General features: G+C 38.7%; 1 pseudogene; it reads left to right on the forward strand.

Annotated features, from left to right (window-relative positions):
- Positions 1–1,782: 1,782 nt before the first annotated feature.
- Positions 1,783–19,194, forward strand: part of LOC137216677 (uncharacterized) — a 40,418-nt pseudogene continuing 23,006 nt past the window's right edge.

The raw sequence follows: 19,194 nt of genomic DNA on the forward strand, positions 1-19,194 counted from the left end.
CAGATGAACATATGATCTTTCTCCTTTGACTTATTGATATAGATTATTAAAATTTTCAAATATTTCCTAATACTACACCATGCTTTTATGACTAGGAAACTACCAGATTGTGGTAGATTTTTATAAACTGTTGAATTTTATTCACTCAAGCTTTATTGATAAAAAAATGTAATTTATGTTTGTAAGTGAGATAGAGCCATATTTTTCTCTGTGTGGGTGGTATACCATCTCTTCCAGGTTTTAGAATCAGGGTTTAGACTCCCTTCATAATTTTGGAAGATTTCTATCTTTTCTTCTAGCTTCTAGATCACTTTTTAAAATTGTTTTAGGAATTTGTGATTCATTAAAAGAATGAGATGATTGTATTCAATTTTCCTTGTGCATTCAACAGTAATTTTGGTTCCCAATCCTAGTGGAAGAATAACACCATTTTCTGATAAAGGTGTGGCTATTCAAAAGTGCATTCTAGGAAAGGGAGAGAGATACACTGTAAATAACATAGATGCTGATTACAGAGGGACTTGGGTGACTGTCCTAGTTCCACCACTTAGTGTATGACTTTCCCCAAATTAATCTTAATCTTTCAACCCTGAGTTTCTTCATCTGGGAAATGGGAATATAGTCCCCTCTCTTGCAGTGTTTACCCCAAATTTAGCAAAGGGCAATTTTCATGTTATTACTCAAGTCAATTAATGTGCAAGACTGCTGGGATCAAGAGTAAAACATGTGGTAATTTACAAAGTAACAATTAACATCAACAAGTAGGAGGTAATAACTGTTTTAGGAAATTGTATGTATTTCTGAGATTTTTTAAATCTTCTTGAAGTTATGCTTATTATTTCTATGTATTTTCCACATACAGATTATTTCTACATAAAATGCATCACCTATTTTTTAATTTTCTGAAAATAGCACACATGCATGCTCTTAAAAGTTAAATAGTAACACTAGCCTTTAATGAAATCAGAAATCATTTGATTCTAAATTCTCTTACACACACATAACCTACCCACTCCTGCTGCTCCGGCCCCCTGAGACAACTTTCATCTTTTCTGTTTCTCTGAAATTTACCATGATATTTCTAAATTATAGCCTTATAATGATTGTAGCATATTGCAAAAATGACCACAGGTGAGGACTTCTGGTTCTCGCTCCCTCGTGTAAAGAGGTTGGAAATCCTCACCCCCTTTCTTATAAGAAGAAGCTGGACAAACTGAATCAACATAAAAAAATCATTGGCGAGCCGAGGTTGCAGAGCAAACCACCACCGCGAAAGACAGATTCAGAGTCACGATGGAGATCTGCTTACCTGGAGATGTCTCTAGAGCCATAAACATACAACACTTAAATGGTAAATTTGCTGAATTGCTTAAAGCTGAGCATGGAATAGTACGAGAGTAAGGGGGCCTCCACGTGTCTGTGAGCTTTACCTTCAGGAAAATTTCCCCTCGTCCAGGCAGTGTGAGGCGACGCTGTAAATCCCCGGGTCAGAGATGGACGCGTGGAAACTCTGCACCCTGCACCTGCTGCAGAAGCTGTGCAGCGCCGGGTGGGTGTGGGATAGGTAAATAATGATGTTCTCAGCGCCCAGGAGGAGCATGAAGCGTGAGAGCGGGAGGAGGGAGTATCTGTGCTGCTTCTTCCTGCACAACCTGCAGCTGCAAACCAGAGCTCACAGGTTTGCAGGGGCGAGGCTCAAATTTAACCGGGAAGCAGTGGCAGCCCGCAGTGTAGTTCACCAGGCCTGGGGACTCGAAGTGTCGAGCAAACTTGACCATATGCATGCAGCCGAGACCTCACAGTTTCCCCAAGGTCTCCCAGCGCTCTCGCTGCGCGCTCAGGTTTATCTTCTTTGAGAACACGGCGAGTTCCAGGGCGGCGCATGTGGCTATGGATCTTTTGGAGTCCGCTTCACTAGTCTGCCGACTTTTGTCAGTAATGTTCTTTGCCGCCGCCGGGCTCCTGACCTTAGACAAGACGGTGGCTGCACGCGCCCGGCACCAAGACCAAAGTGGCTGCGCTGGTGGGGGCAGTGAGGGTGAGGGTGAGGTTGGGGGGCGGGGATCAAGGGGATCAGGGATCCCTGGCTGCTCTTCGCTGTGCGATTGAGCCACAGTTCTCCTCCTTACCTTGCCTATGGCATCCTCAGCCATAAAAGCAAATCTGGCCAGGTCGTCACCCTGCAGTACAGGGTGGGGGGGTGTGCTCAGGTTCTAAGAACTTACCAGGTCGCCCCTTTGTCTGCACTACCAAGATTGACCACTTATTGGAAATGAGGCCAAGAGGCTCTTCACCCTGAACCTAAAACAACTTCACTGCTGTAACATTTTGGCCTGTATATTTTGCTGTATATTGTAGCCCTTTCTCCAAAGAGATTTTTTAGATCATCCATACACACCTGGAGATTGCCTGTATCCATGTTCATTCTGTTACATATCTGCCCTGCGACCATGGAAATGGTCCTGAAATTCTTGGCTCCCAGTTATCTCATATGAGAAAAGGGGAATAATATGCTATATTCTGAAGTGGTGGGTAGTAAAGTCAAAAATGTATTTGAAGTACTATTTAATACAGCAGAAGGGAAGTGGATTTATTATGACTATATTATTTCTAAATTCATTTTCCAATAATTTCCTAAGTTTTAAAACTTTTGTTGGATTTATTTTAGTTTCCTGCAATGCCAAGATTCAGGAAGTGTTCTGGATGCTGGATGCATAAAAGCCAACATAACTTGATCCTTTTTCTCCAGTCTAGTGTGGTAGGCAGACACACAGACAAATTACAAGAAAAGGCTTTACATGAGAATTATCAGTCTTTTAGAGGTATTGTGAGACTGCACAAGAGAGACACAAAGAAAAAGGTTGAAGACTGGAATGGACTGGAGATGGGTCACCAAAAAGGAAACAGGATTCCCAAGAGGAGCCATGAACTTGGGAGCAAAACAGAAGCAACTGTTGCTCCAACACCCACTAATATCATTGAGGTCAGTAGCCATCAGGTGTTCTCCAGACAGGTGGGGCAGGCAAAACTGCTATACTACTTTCAAGGGCTTTACAGGAGTAGCACCTGAACTCTATTCACTTTTATCAGACTAATTTCTCTCCAGATGAGTGTCTTAGTTATCATGTCCTTGATAACTTCATAACATTCACTGAGGACTGAGTTGGGCCTGATGGTCAAGAAAGGCTGTGGGATTCTAGCATAGTTTCCTATTGCTGTTGTAACAAATTGCCACAATCTTAGTGTCTTAAAATAACCCAAATTTATTATTTCACACTTATGGATCCACAGGGCTGAGTTCCTTTTGATGCTCTAGGGGAGAATCTGTTCCTTGCCTTTTGCAACTTCTAAAGACTGCTACCTCTTGCTGCATCTTCAAAGCCAATAGCATAGTCTCTCTCTCTCTCTCTCTCTCTCTCTCTCTCTCTCTCTCTCTCTCTCCCCCTCCCCCTCTCGCTCTCCCTCTCCCTCCCCCCTCCCCTTCCATTGTCACATCTTCTCTTCACTGACCCTTCTTTCTCCTTCTTATAAGGACCCTTGTGATTATACTGTGCCCACCTGGCTAACCTAGTATAATCTTCTCATGTCAAGATCATTAACTTAATCACATCTGCAAAGTCCCTTTTGCCATATAAGGTAACATCCACAGGTCTGGAATTAGGATGTGGATACTTGGGGGAGGGATATTTTTCAGTTTACCAGAATTTCCTTTCCCAGAGGCTAGGGAACCCCAGGCATTTTCACTCTCATATTTGCAAAAGGTACTCCAATTGTCTCAGTCAGACTGAGATCTGACTTCTGCCTGCCAAGACTTCCCACAGCTGAACACTGGCCCACGGGGACAGATGTGGCTTATGGGAATAGGGGAGGTTTACCCTGGTGTGACAAATAAGCTGGACAGTCTAGGTTGTACCTGAAAGTGGTGGGCTACTCTCATCCAGATATTTACAAATCCTGCCCCACCAAGAGGCAGAGTACAAAGGAGAAATATCCCAGGAAGACTGTCCCTCATGTGTGGGGAGTCCTGCTAACTCCGTTTTAGGGTGCCCCCTTCGCTTTATACCTCTTATTCATTTCAAGTCTAAGCTTAGACCTCATTTTCTCTAGGAAAACTTCCATGGTTCCTCAGCTGAATCTTGGATTGGTGCCCCACCTATTGTTTTCACAGCACCCTCTATGGTACACCTAATAGCTATTACTGATGATTAGCAATGTTGAGGATCTTTTCATGTGCCTGTTGGCTATCTGTATGTCTTCTTTGGAAGAATGTCTATTCAGGTCTTCTGTTCATTTTTCAATCAAATTGTTTGTTTTTTGATATAAAGTTGTATGAGCTGTTTATATACTTTGGACATTAACCCCTTATCAATCATACCATTTGCAAATATTTTCTCCCATTCATTAGGTTGTCTTTCCTTTTGTTGATGATTTCCTTTGCTGTGCAAAAGCTTTTAAGTTTAATTAGGTTCCATTTGTTTATTTTTGCTTTTGTTTCCTTTGCCTTAGGATACAGATCCAAAAAAAAAATTATGTCAAAGAGTGTTCTGCCTATGTTTTCCTCTAGGAAATTTATAGTTTCTGGTCTTACACTTAGGTCTTAATCCATTTTGAGTTTATTTTGTATATGGTGTGAGAAAATGTTCTAATTTCATTCTTTTACATGTAGCTGTCCAGTTTTCCCAGCACCAATTATTGAAGAGATTGTCTTTTCTCCATCGTATTGATATATTCTTGCCTCCTTTGTCATAGATTAATTGACCATTAAGTGTGTGGGTTGATTTCTGGGCTGTCTATTATGTTCTGTTGATCTATGGTTCTATTTTTGTGTCATTTTGAGAAGGATAGGTATTGACTCTTCTTTATGTATTTGGTAGACTTCCTCTGTGAAGCTGTCCAGTCCTGGACTTTTGTTTGCTGGGAGTATTTTTTTTAAAGATTTATTATTTATTTATTTATTTATTTTTATTTATTTTTGTCTGCATCAGGTCTTTCGATGCGGTATGCAGGCTCTTCGTTGAGGCACACAGGCTTCTCTCTAGTTGTGGCGTGTGGGTTTTCTCTTCCCTAGTGGTGGTGTATGGGCTCCAGAGTGCATGGGCTCTGTAGTTTGCGGCATGCAGGCTCTCTAGTTGAGGTGTGTGAGCTCAGTAGTTGTGGTGCACGGGCTTAGTTGCCCGAAGGCATGTGGGATCTTAGTTCCCTGACCAGGGATCAAACGCATCCCCTGCATTGTAAGGCGGATTCTTTACCACTGGACCACCAGGGAAGTCCCTCTGGGAGTATTTCTTTATTACTAATTCAATTTCACTCCTGGTGATTGGTCTGTTCAGACTGTCTATTTCTTCCTGATTTAGTCTTAGGAGATTGTGTGTTTCTAGAAATTTATCCATTTCTTCTAGGTTTTCCAAGTTGTTGGCCTGTAATTGTTCATAGTATTCTCTTATGATTTATTGTATCTGTGATATTGGGTTGTAATGTCTCCTTTTTCATTTCTTATTTTGTTTATTTGGGTCCTCAATCCTTTCTGCATGATGAGCCTGCCTAAAGTCTTATCAATTCTGTTTATCTTCTCAAGAAACTGGCTCTTGGTTTCATTGATCTTTTCTATTGTATTTTTTGGTCTCTGTTTTATTTATTTCCTCTATGATCTTTATTGTTTACTACCTTCTGCTGATTTGGGGCTTTGTTTGTTCTTCCTTTTTTAATTCCTTTAGATGGTAGGCTAGGTTGTTTCATTTTTTTTTTGTTTCTTAAGGTAGGCCTTTATCACCATAAACTTCCCTCTTAGAACTGCTTTTGCTGTGTCCCATAAATTTTAGAAAGTTGTGTTTTTATTTTCATTTGTCTTGAGTATTTTCTGATTTCCTTTTTGATTTCTTCATTGACATATTTTTTTTATTTTTAAAAAATATTTATTTATTTGGCTGCACTGGGTCTTAGTTGCCGCATGCAGGCTCTTCATTGAGGCATGTGGGATCTTCATTGTGGCATGCAGGCTTTTAGTTGTGGCATGTGGGATCTAGTTCCTGACCAGGGATTGAACCCAGGTCCCCTGCATTGGGAGCATTCAGTCTAAACCACAGGACCACCAGGGAAGTCCTGACCTACTGGTTTTTTAGTAGCATGTTGTTTAATCTCCATGTGTTTGTGTTTCTCCCATTTGTCTTCCTGTAATTGATTTCTATTTTCATACTGTGCAGTCAGAAAACATGTTTGATATAATTTCCATCCTCTTAAATTTGTTGAGACTTGTTTTGTGGATAGAATGTGATCTATCCTGGAGAATGTTTCATGTGTACTTGAAAAGAATGTGTTTATGCTGTTTTTGGATAGAATGTCCTGTAGATATCTATTAAGTTCAACTGGTCTACTGTATCATCTAAGGCCACTCTTTCCTTATTGACATCTGTTTGATCAGTCCATTGATGTCCATAGGGGGTTAAAGTCCCCTACTATTATCGTATTGTTGCCAATTTCTCACTTTATGTCTGTTAATATTTGCTTTTTATAATATTTCCCAACTAGCTGTTGTTTATATGTGTCAGCATTGTGTTTTGTGCTTTACATACAGATCAACACTGTGGGGTTGGTTTTACCAAACCCATTTTGTCTTTTTAATTTTTTAATTGAAGTTTAGGTGACTAACAGTATTGCATTAGTTTCAGATTACAACATAGTGATTCAGGGGTTTTTTTGCAGATTATATTACATTATAAGTTATTATAAGACATTGAGTCTAATTCCCTGTGCTATACAGTAAATCCTTGTTGCTTATCTATTTTATGTATAGTAGTTTGTATCTGTTAATCCCATACTCCTAATTTGCCCCTCCCCCACTTTTGTAACCATAAGTTTATTTTCTATGTCTGTGAGTCTGTTTTGTATATAGAGTCATTAATATTATTTTGTAGATTCCACATATAAGCAAAATCCTATAGTATTTGTCTTTCTCTGTCTGAGTTACTTCACTAAGTATAATATTCTCTAGGTCCATCCCTGTTACTGCAAATAGCAATATTTCATTCTTTTTTATGGTTGAGTAATATTCCATTATATATGTATATAACATCTTCTTAAGCCAATTGTCTGTTGATGGACACTTGGGCTGTTTCCATGTCTTGGCTATTATAAACAGTGCTGCTATGAACATTGGGGTGCATATATCTTTTCATATTAGAGTTTTCATTTTTTCTGGATATATACCCAGTTGTGGGATTACTGGATCATATGGTAGCTCTACTTTTAGTTTTTTGATAAACCTCCATACTGTTCTCCATAGTGGCTGTACCAATTTACTTTCCCATCAACAGTGTAGGAGAGTTCCCTTTTCTCCACACGCTCTCCAGCATTTGTTATTTGTAGACTTTTTGATGATAGCCATTCTGACTAGTGTGAGGTGACACCTCATTGTTGGGCTGTACCCCACAAGCCTACAGGGCCTGTGCTCACCCAGCTTTAAGACTGAAGAAAGAGCCTGGAGTCAGTAACAGAGACATCAGTGGTTTAACGGATAGGGGAGATTACACATCTGAAGCAAGGTCCTGGAGTCACACCGCACCATGTGGGGCTGATTGCAAGCAGGACATGGTGGCAGTCTTTGCTGGGGGAGGGGGTGGGGAAGGGGAGATTACCAGTTATAAGGGAATTGACATCAGGTGGGCTCATTAGTTACCAGGGAAACCAGTAGAGGGGGAGGGACATGCCCCTCACCACACCTTTGATAAGAACAATCACCAGCTGGAGCCTAGGGCAAGCATGTAGGAAGGTCAGTCATATGAGTAGGGTTTAGGTGAAGCAGGCACTGGTCGTGCAGGTGATATACAGAGAACAAGAGAACAGCCATCTTGAGTGGCCTGAACATGTACTCATTGTAGTTTTGATTTGCATTTCTCTAATAATTAGTGATGTTAAACATCTTTTCATGTGCCTTTTGGCCATTTATCTGTATGTCTTCTTTGGAAATATGTCTATTTAGATCTTCTGCCCATTTTTTTTTTTTAACATCTTTATTGGGGTATAATTGCTTTACAATGGTGTGTTAGTTTCTGCTTTATAACAAAGCAAATCAGTCATACATAAACATATGTTCCCATATGTCTTCCCTCTTGCGTCTCCCTCCCTCCCACCTCCCTATCCCACCCCTCCAGGCTGTCACAAAGCACCGAGCCAATATCCCTGTGCCATGCGGCTGCTTCCCACTAGCTATCTACCTTACGTTTGTTAGTGTGTATATGCCCATGACTCTCTCTCGCCCTGTCACAGCTCACCCTTCCCCCTCCCCATAACCTCAAGTCCGTTCTCTAGGAGGTCTGCGTCTTTATTCCTGCTTTACCCCTAGGTTCTTCATGACATCTTCTGCCCATTTTTTGACTGGGTTGTTTGTATTTCCAATATTGAAGTTTATGAGTTGTTTGTATATTTTGGAAGTTTGTCCCTTGTCAGTTGCATCATTTGCACATATCCTCTCCCAGTGCATAGGTTGTCTTTTCATTTTGTTGATGGTTTCCTTGCTGTGGAAAAGCTTTTAACTTTAATTAGGTCCCATTTGTTTATTTTTGCTTTTATTTCTTTTGCCTTGGGAGACTGATTTAAAAAAATATTTCTATGATTTAAGTCGAAAAATGTTTTGCCTGTGTTCTCTTCTAGGAGTTTTATGGTGTCATGTCTTACATTTAGGCCTTTAAACCATTTTGAGGGACTTCCCTAGAGGTCCAGTAGTTAGGACTCCACACTTTCACTGCAGGGGGCACGGTTCAATCCCTGGCTGGGGAACTAAGATCCCACATGCTGACATGCCATGCAGCAAGGCCAAAGAATTAAAAAAACAAAGAAAACCATTTTGAGTTCATTTTTGTATATGGTGTAAAGTAGTATTCTAGTTTCATTGATTTATATGTAGCTATCCAGCTTTCCCAAGACCGCTTATTGAAGAGATCTTTTCTCCATTTTATATTCTTGCCTCCTTTGTCATAGATTAATTGACCATAGGTATGTGAGTTTATTTCTGGGTTCTCTATTCTGTTCCATTAATCTATATGTCTGTTTCTGTGCCAATACCATGCAGTTTTGATTGCTGTAGCTTTATAGCATTGTCTGAAGTCTGGAAGAGTTATACCTCCAAGTTTGTTCTTTCTTATCTGGATTGCTCTAGCAATTTTGGGTCTTTTGTGGTTCCATATACATTTTAGGAGTATTCTAGTTCTGCAAAAGATGTCATGGGGATTTTGATAGGGATTACATTAAATCTGTAGATTGCTTTGAGTAAATATTTGCTTAATATCTTTAGGTGATCCTGTATTAGGTGCATATATGTTAATAAATGTTATATCCTCTTCTTGTATTGGTCCTTTTATTATTACATAATGCCCTTTTTTGTCTTTTGTTATAAACTTTGTTTTAAAGTCTACTTTGTCTGATATGGGTATTGTTACCCCAGCTCTCTTGTCATTTCCATTTGCATGAAATATCTTTTTCCATCCCCTCACTTTCAGTCTGTGTGTGTCTTTAGTTCTGAAGTGAGTCTCTTGTGAGACCCATATAAGTAGGTCTTCTTTTTTATCCAATCAGCCACCCTATTTCTTTTGATTAAAACATTTAGTCTGTTGATGTTTAAAATGATTGCTAATAGGTATGTACTTATTGCCATTTTGTTACTTATTTTCTGGTTATTTTTGTAGTTCTTCTTAGTTCTTTTCTTGTTTTTGTTTCTTCCCTTCTGGTTTGATGATTTTCTTTAGTGGTATGCTTGTGTTTCTCTCTCTCCAGTTTTTGTCTATCTATTGTGGGATTTTGATCTGTGGTTACCATGGGGTTGATATATTTTGACCCATATCTATCTATATCTACTTGTTTTAAACTGATAGTCATTTAAGTTCAAACAAATTTTAAAAGATCTACATTTTTATTTCCCTCCCTGACGTTTAGTGTTTTTAATGTCATATTTTACTCATGTTTATCCATTAACTGTTTATTGTAATTATAGTTGATTTTATACTTTTTGTCTTTCAATCTTCATACTAGTTTATTTAAGTGGTTGATCCACAGCCTCAACTATATATTTTCCTTTAATGGTGGGATTTTTCCTTTCATACAAATACTTCTTGTTGAATCCTTTTCTTTTCTACTTATAGAAGACCCTTTAATATTTTTTTAGGGTTGGTTTAGTTTTGATGAACTTCTAGTGTTTGCTTGTCTGAGAAGTTCTTTATCTCTCCTAGTCTACATGATAATCTTGCTGGTTAGAGTATCCTAGGTTTTAGGGATTTTTTCCTTTCAGCACTTTAAATATATCATGTCACTCCCTTCTGCTACAAAGTTTCTGCAAAAAGAGCAGCTGATAGCCTTATGTGGATTCCCTTGTATATGACTTGCTGTTTTTCTCATGCTGCCTTTAGAATTATCTTTATCTGTAAATTTTCCCATTTTAATTATGATATGTCAGTGTGGGTCTCTTTGGGTTCATCTTTTTGGGGATTCTCTGTGCTTCTTGTACCTGGATATCTGTTTCCTTCTTCAGGTTCGGGAAATTTTCAGCCATAATTTCATCAAATACCTTTTCAACCCACTCTCTCTCTCTTCTCCTTCTGGTACCCCTATAATGTGGATGTTAGTACGCTTGCTGTTGTCCCAGAGGTCCCTTAACCTGTTCTCATTAAAAAATTTTTGCTGTTCTGATTGGATTATTTTCATTATTCTATCTTCCAAGTCACTTATGTGTTCTTCATATCACCTAGTCTGCTGTTAATTTCTTCTAGTGTGTTTTCATTTCAGTTTTTGTATTCTTCAGCTTTGACTGGTTCTTTTTATATTAAAATTTTTATATTAAATTCTCACTGTGTTCATCTATTATTTTCCCTAGTTCAGTTAGCATTCTTATTACTAATTGAAATTTTTATCTGGTAAATTATTTTTCTGTTTCATTAGTTGTTTTTTCAGGTTTTTTTTCTTGTTCTTTCATTTGGAACAGATTCCTCTTTCTCCTCATTTTGCTTAACTTCCTCTGTCTCTATGAAATTAGGTGAAATGGTTACCTATCCCAGTCTTGAAAGTGTGTCCTTGTATGGAAGCATCCCTACACAGTCTACGTGTGCCCAGTGGCTTTGGTGGGAGAGCTGGATCTGAAGTGAGCACATGTTAAATCTTTCCCCAGGGTGTACTGGCAGCTACCTCCTTAATGGGAGGTCAGGCTGGAGATGGAGGGGCTAGAGCCAGAGCCAGGTGTGAGCTGGGCTTTTCCTATTTTCTCCCTATGCTCAGTGGCTATCTCCACCCTATCAGGGGTGGGGTAGTGTCCCAAGGTGCTGGAGTGGAAGTCCTGAGGATTGGGTCTGTGCTGGTTCCTTTTCCTCTAAGTGTGCACACTCCCCGCTCCCAGCATCAGCACTTAAGCCCAAAAAGGGAGCAGTGCTGGAGCAAGAGGGGCCATAACGAGCACCTGGTGTGCTCCAGGCATGTGCTGGGGTGGTTCCCTCAAGCCAGTCAGAATTCCAGACCATTCCAATCTGTCAGCAAATGCCAGTAATGTCCATCCTCGCCCCTTTCAGATGAAGTGCTGGGTGCGAGCCAAGTCTGTGCTTCCCAAGTGTGCATTCTCCTTTGCAACAGCTGCCTTCCCCCTACTAGGGAGCTCCACTGGAACAAGAGGGGCCAGAGCAGGCATTTGACATTGATGGGAAACCAGCCAGAGTCCTGGGAAGTTTCATTCTGCTTCCTCTGCCTTGTTCCCAGGAGTATGTGTGCTCTTTATGAGCAGAGTCTCAGTTTCTTACAGCCATCCTTGTAGTCCCATTGGTTTTCAAACCAGCTTAAGGGACTCTTCTTCCTGGTGTTGGACCCCAGAGCTGGGGTGCCAAATATATAGCTTGAGCTGCTCACTCCCCAGGGAGGGTCACTGAGTCTGTGTGATCCCCCTCATCTTCAATAATTTTTTTATATATGTATACATTGTGAAAAGATCACCACAATCAAACTAATTAACATATTCATCACCTCCCATAGTTACCTTTTTTGTGTTTGATAAGAACACTAGAGGTCTACTCCCTTAGGAAATTTCAAGTATGCATTATTATTAACTATAATTACCATGCTGTACATTAGATCACCAGAACTTATCCATTTTATGACTGAAAGTATGTACCCCTTGATCAGTATATCCCCTTTCCCCCCACCACCCAACCAACAAACTGATACTGTAAGTTCAACTATTTTTTTTTGATTCCACATATAAGTGAGATCATTGGATATTTGTCTGTGTTTGACTTATTTCACTTAGGATAATGTTCTTCAGGATCATCTGTGTTGTCTCAAATGTCAGGATTTTCTTCTTTTTAAAGAATATAAAATACTCCAGTATATGTGTGTGTGTGTGTGTGTGTGTGTGTGTGTGTGTGTGTGTATCAATCACATTTTTTTAGCCATTCGTCTATTGAGGGACACTTAGGTTGTTTCCATACTTTGGCTACTGTGAATAATGCTGCAGTTAAGATGGGAGTGTGGATATCTATTTGAGATATTTTATTTCCTTCAGATATATACTCAGAAGTGGGATTGGTGGATCATATAGTAGTTTTATTTTTAATTTTCAAGGACCCTCCATACTGTTTTCCATATGGCTGAACTTACATTCTGCCAGTCGTTCACAAGAGTTCACTTTTTTCCATATCCTCACCATCACTTATCTTTTGAGTTTTTGATAATAGCCATTCTAACAGTGTGAGGTGATATATCTGTGGTTTTGATTTGCATTTTCCTGGATATTAGTGATGCTGAGCACCTTTTCATGTACCTGTTGCCATTTATATGTATGTCTCCTTTGGAAAAATGTATATTCAATTCCTTTGCCCATTTTTAATTAGGTTGTTTTTTGTCTATTGAATTATATGAGTTCCTTATAAGTTTTGGATTTTAACCCCTTATCAGATATGGTTTGCAAATATTTTCTTCCATTCCATAAGTTGCCTTTTCATTTTTTTTGATTGAGTCTTTGCTGTTCAGAAACACTTTAACTTTATATAGTCCAACCTGTTTATTTTTGCTTTTGTTGCCTATGCTTTCAATGTTAAATCCAAAAATTCATTGCCAAGACCTGTATCAAAGAGCTTACGCTCTATGTAGGAATTTTATGTCTTCAGATCTTACATTTAAGTCTTTAATCCATTTTGAGTTGACTTTTATGTATGGTATAAAATAAGCATCCAGTTTTATGTGGATATCCAATTTTCTAAGCACCATTTAATTGAAAAGACTATCCTTTCCCATTGAGTATCCTTGGCTCCTTTGTCAACTATTAGTTGACCATATATGCGTGGGGTTATTTTTAATCACTTTATTCTGTTCCATTGGACCATGTGTCTCTTTGTATGCCAGTAACATATGCATTTGATGACTATAGCTTTGTTATTTAGTTTGAAGTCAGGAAGTATGATGCCTCCAACCTTGTTAATCTTGCTCAAGATTGCTTTATCTAGGAACTTCCCTGGTGGTCCAGTGGTTAAGACTCTGGGCTCCCAATGCAGGGGGCCCAAGTTTGATCCCTGATCAGGGAACTAGATCCCGCATGCTACAACTAAAGATCCCGCATGCTGCAACTAAAAAAGATCCCACAGTCAGCAATGAAGATCCCATGTGCTGCAACTAAGACCTGGCACAGCCAAATAAATAAATATTTTAAAAAGGATTGCTTTATCTAGGGAATTCCTTGGTGGTCCAGTGGTTAGAACTCCATGCTTCCACTGTACGGGGCACAGGTTTGATCCCTGGTCAGGGAACTAAGATCTTGTAAGCCGTGCAATGCATCTGAAAAAAAAAAAAAAAAAGATTGCTTTAGCTACTTGGGGGCTTTTGTGGTTCCATACAAATTTTATGATTATTTCTATTTCTGTGAAACATGCCAATGAAATTTTGAAATGGATTGCATTGAATCTGTAGATTGCTTTGGGTAGAACGAACATTGTAGCAATATTTATTCTTTTAGTCCATGAGCACAAAATATATTTCCATTTATTTGTATCTTATTTGATTTGTTTCATCAATGTTTTATAATTTTCAGTGTATAGATCTTTACCCTCCTGGTTAAATTCATTCCTAAGTACTTTATCCTTTTGATGCTATTGTAAATAGGATTTTTTTCTTATGGATATTTTTTTCTTATGGTCTTTTTGGATAATTTATTGCTACTACATAGAAATGCAACTGATTTTTGTATGTTGACTTTGTATCCTACAACTTTACTGAATTTGTATATTAGTTTTAATAGTCTTTTTGCTATGTTTAGGGATTTCTATAAATAAGCTCATAGTATCTGCAAATAGAGACAGTTTTACTTCTTCCTTTATGATTTGGATGGCCTTTATTCCTTTTCTTGCCTAATTTCTCTGGCTAGGCCTTCTAGTACTATATTGAATAGAAGTGGTAAGAATGGGCACCCTTGTCTTATTCCTGATCCTAGAGGAAAAGCTTTCAGGTTTTCTCCATTGAGTGTGATGTTAGTGGTCATATATGTTTTTATATTGTTGAGGTACATTCTTACTACGCCTAATTTGTTGACAGTTTTTATCATCAGAGATTGTTGAATTTTGTCAAATGCTTTTTACCACATCTATTGTGAGGATCATATGATTTTTATTCTTAATGTTGTTAATGTGGTATATCATATTTCTTTATTTGCATATGTAGAAGCATTCTTGTATCTTAGGGATAAAGCCAACTTGATCATGTTATGTAATCCTTTTAATGTGCTGTTGAATTTAGTTTCCTAGTATTTTATTGGATATTTTTGCTTCCATGTTCATCAGGAATATTATCCTATAATTTTCTTTTCTTATAGTGTCCTTGTCTGGCTTTGTTATCAGGGTAATGTTGGCCTTATCAAGTGAGCTTTGGAATCTTCCCTCCTCTTTAATATTTTGGAAGAGTTTTGGAAGAGTTGGTATCAATTCTTCCTTAAATGTTTGGTAGAATTCACCACTGAAGCTATCTGGTTCTGGACCCTTCTTTGTTGGGAGATTTTTGATTACTGATTCAATCTCATCACTGGTTATTGGTCTGCTCAAATTTTCAACTTTTTCATTTTGGCGTTGGTGGTTTGTATGTTTCTAGGAATTTATACATTTCTTTTAGATTTCCCAATTTATTGGTATAAAATTGTTCATAGTAGCCTCTTATTATTTTTTTATGGTGTCAGTTGTAATGTCTCCTCTCTCACTTCTGATTTTATTTATTGTGCTTTCTATCTTTTTTTCTTGGTCTACCCAAAGGTTTGTCAATTTTATCGTTTCAAAACACATCTAAATTTCGTTGATCTTTTCTATCATTTTTCTAGTCTTAATTTCATTTATTTCTGCTCTGATCTTTGTTATTTCTTTCTTTGTGCTAACTTTGGGCTTAGTTTGTTCTTCTTTTTCTATTTTCTTGAGGGGTAAAGTTAGCTAGTTTATTTGAGATCTTTCTTTTTTCTTAATGTAGGTGTTTATAGTTATAAACTTCCCTCTTAGAACTGCTTTTACTGCATATTATAAGTTCTGGTATGTTGCATTTCCATTTTTGCTTTTTTCTCAAGATTTTTTTTATTTCTTCTTTTACCCATTGTTTGTTCAGGATTGTGTTGTTTAATTTCCACCTATGTGTGAAATGTCCTGTTTTCCTCCTGTTTTTGGTTTCTACTTTCATACCATTGTGTTTGGAAATGATACTTGGTATGACTTAAATCTTTTAAAATTTGCTAAGAGTTGCTTTGTGGCCTAACATATGATATATCCTGGAGATGCTTGAGAAGAATTTGTATTCTGCTGCTGTTGGATGGAATGTTCTATATATGTCTGTTAGGTTCATTTGCTCCAAAGAGTAGTTCAGGTCCAATGATTCTTTATTGATTTTCTAGATGATCTATCCATCGTTGAAAGTGGGTTATTGTAGTCCCCTACTATTATTGCATTGCTTTCTATTTTTCCCTTCAACTCTGTTAATATTTGCTTCATATATTTAGAAGCACTGTTGCTGGGGCATGTATATTCACTATTGTTATTTCCTCTTAATGAATTGACCCTTCTATCATTTTATAATGACCATAGGTGTTATTATCATTTTGATTCAAAGTGTATTTTGTCTAATATAAGTATAGTTATTCCTGTTCTCTTTAGGCTTCTATTCACATGGAATATCTTCTCCCATCCTTTCACTTTCAGATATGAGTGTTCTTAATAGTGACGTGAGTCTCCTGTAGGCAGCATATAGTTGGATACTGTTCTATTATTCCTTCAGCAACTCTGTTTTGATTGGAGAGTTTAATCCATTCACGTTTAAAGTAATTATTGATGGATAAGGACTTACTGTTGCTATTTTGTTCATTGTTTTCTGAATATTTTGCAGATCCTTTGTTCCTCTCCTTTTCTCTTTCTTCCTTTGTGATTTTGATTTGATGATTTTCTATAGTGGTATACTTTGATTCCTTTCTCTTTTGTGTATCTATTATTGCTTTTTGCTTTGTGGTTACCATGGAGCTTACATAAAGTATCTTATAGTTATAACAGTCTATACTAAGCTGATAAAAACAACTTTGTTTGCATGTAAAAGCTTAACACTTTTACCCATCTCCCACATTTTATATTTTTGTTGTCACAATTTACATCTTTTTATATAGTGTATCCATTAACAAATTATGTAATTTTTATTAATTATAAATTAATTTTAATTCTTTTGTATTTTAACCTTTATACCAGAGTTATGTGATTTACACATCACCATTACAATATTAGTGTATTCTGAATCTGACTCTATATTTACCTTTACCAGTGAGTTTAATACTTTTATATGATTTCATGTTACTTGTTAACATTCTTTCTTTCAACTGAACAACCCCCTTTAGCACTTTTTGTAAGGCAGGTAGTGGTGATCAACTCTTTCAGCTTTTGTTTATCCAGGAATGTCTATATCTCTCCTTCAATTCTGAAGGTTAGCTTTGCCAGTTAAAGTATTCCTGGGTGGCAGGTTTTTAAATTTTCCAGTTAGAACTTTGAATATATAATTCCACTCTGTCTAGGCCTGCAAGATCTTTGTTGAGAAATCTGCTGATTGTCTTATGGAAACTTCCTTGTTTATGATAAGTTTCTTGTTGCTTTCAAGTTTCTTTTTCCTTAATTTTTTATAGAATTTTTTTTTTTTTTGGCTGTGCCACGTGGCTTGCAGGATCTTAGTTCCCTGACCAGGGATCAAACCCGGGCCCCCTGCAGTGGAAGCATGGAGTCCTAACCACTGGACCACCAGGGAATTCCCTCTTTGTCTTTAATTTTTAACAATTTTATTATTATACGTCATGGTGAAGTCTTCTTTGGGTTGAAAGTGATTGGAAACTTTTGAACTTCATTTATTTCCCCAGAGTTTGGAGGTTTTCAAGCATCATTTCTTTATATAAACTTTCTGCCCCTTTCTCCCACTCATTTCATTTTTGGATTTCCATAATGCAAATATTGTTTCATTTGATGGTGTCACATAAGTCCCATAGCTTTTTTCTTTTCTATTCTTTTTTTCTTTTTGTTCCTCTCATTGGATAATTTTAAATGATTTGCCTTTGAGTTTTCTGATTCTTTCTTTTGCTTGATTGTGTCTACTGTTGAGACTCTCTATTGCAATTTTTAGTTAATTCATTGTATTTTTCAGCTCAAATATTTCTCTTTGGTTCTTTTTCTTTATGTTTTCTATCTCTTTCTTGAACTTCTCATTTTGTTCTTGCATTGTTTTCTTGATTTTGTTAAATTATTTATCTGTGTGCTTTTGTAGCTCTCTGGGATTATTTAGAACAATTATTTTGAATTCTTTGTCAGGCAGTTTATAGATCTCCATTTCTTTGGGGTTAGTTACTGGAAGTTTATTGTGTTCCTTTGGTGGTATCATGTTTCCCTGATTTTTCATGATCTCTGTAGCCTTGCATATGTGTCTGCTCATTTGAAGAAGCAATCACCTCTCCCAGATTTTATGGACTGACTTCTGTAAGAAAAATCTTCATCTGTGGGTGGGGGCATGCTGGAGTGTGTTGTGGTCCTGGGTCTGTGATGTGACATGCCAAGTGCAGGGCCATGTCCAGGGGTTGTGGTGTCTTGTTAGCTTAGGCAGCTGGTGTTCACATTAACACCTGTGTCATCCTTGACAGCAAGTGCTGCAGGGAGTCTTTGGTGGCTGCAAGCACTCTTGGGGTCCTCAACAGCACCTCCAGGTCCAACAATGAGGGCTAGGGTCCAGTGACAGGGGCTGTGGCCAACTGTGGGCACATGAAGAGCAGCAGAGGCCTGGCCTATCAGCGTGCACTTGTTTGGCTGCAGAGTCTAGGAGACGGCAGACATACAGCAGTGGGGGCTGGTGACAGGAGTTGGTGGAGGGGACATGCAGGTGCACTTCTGCAGAGGCTAGCTGTGAGTATTATGATGCAGGCCAATGACAGGATCAGGGCCAGATCCAGGTGCACAAGCACACATGCGTACCTGGGCTATTGGCATGCAGTCATGCATCTGCAAAGGTACCTGCTGGTGCATGCATGGCAATGATAGCCAGTGACAGGAGTTGAGGCTAGCAAATGCATGTGGACAGCTGTAGTGGCTAGTTGTGGGCATGCACAGTGGTGCAGGCCAGTGACAGGAGCTGGTGCTGTATCCAGACCCGCAGGCATTTGTGGGGCCTTGGTTGTTGGCATGTACTCATGTGGCTGCAAGGGCTAGCCATGGGCACGCACACAGCGGTGGAGGTTGGCTATGGGGGTCTAGGCTGGTGTCATGAACACATGGATCTGCAGAGGCTGGGGTTGGCAGAGATCCAACACTGAGGTGTCTGTGATGGCACTGGCGTGGGTGGCTCTGGTGTGTGGTGGGGAGGGGGTGAGGATGAATTCAGATAGGTAATGTCTGTGAACCTGAAAACCTGTGGGGCCCTGAGTGATGAAATCTGATGAGGGTTCACAGTGGCTTTTCTGGCCATTGGTTTCCTCAGCAGTAAATTGCTGGGATCTTCTGCAGAGTAGTCTGATAGGGCCTGTAATGAGGTCCTCAGTGATGAAAGCTGCAGGGGGAGGGGGTCACAGCATCCTCAAGGGGTACTAAGTCATCAGAGGCTAATGCTGTTGGAGTCTTTTGCAGAGCAGGCCACTGAGAACCATGGTTGTTCCCACTGTGTGGCTGACACTGGTAACCCCTGCCCTTCTTCCTTGTTCCT

Source organism: Pseudorca crassidens, chromosome X, assembly GCF_039906515.1.
Source record: "Pseudorca crassidens isolate mPseCra1 chromosome X, mPseCra1.hap1, whole genome shotgun sequence".
NCBI lineage: Eukaryota > Metazoa > Chordata > Mammalia > Artiodactyla > Delphinidae > Pseudorca > Pseudorca crassidens.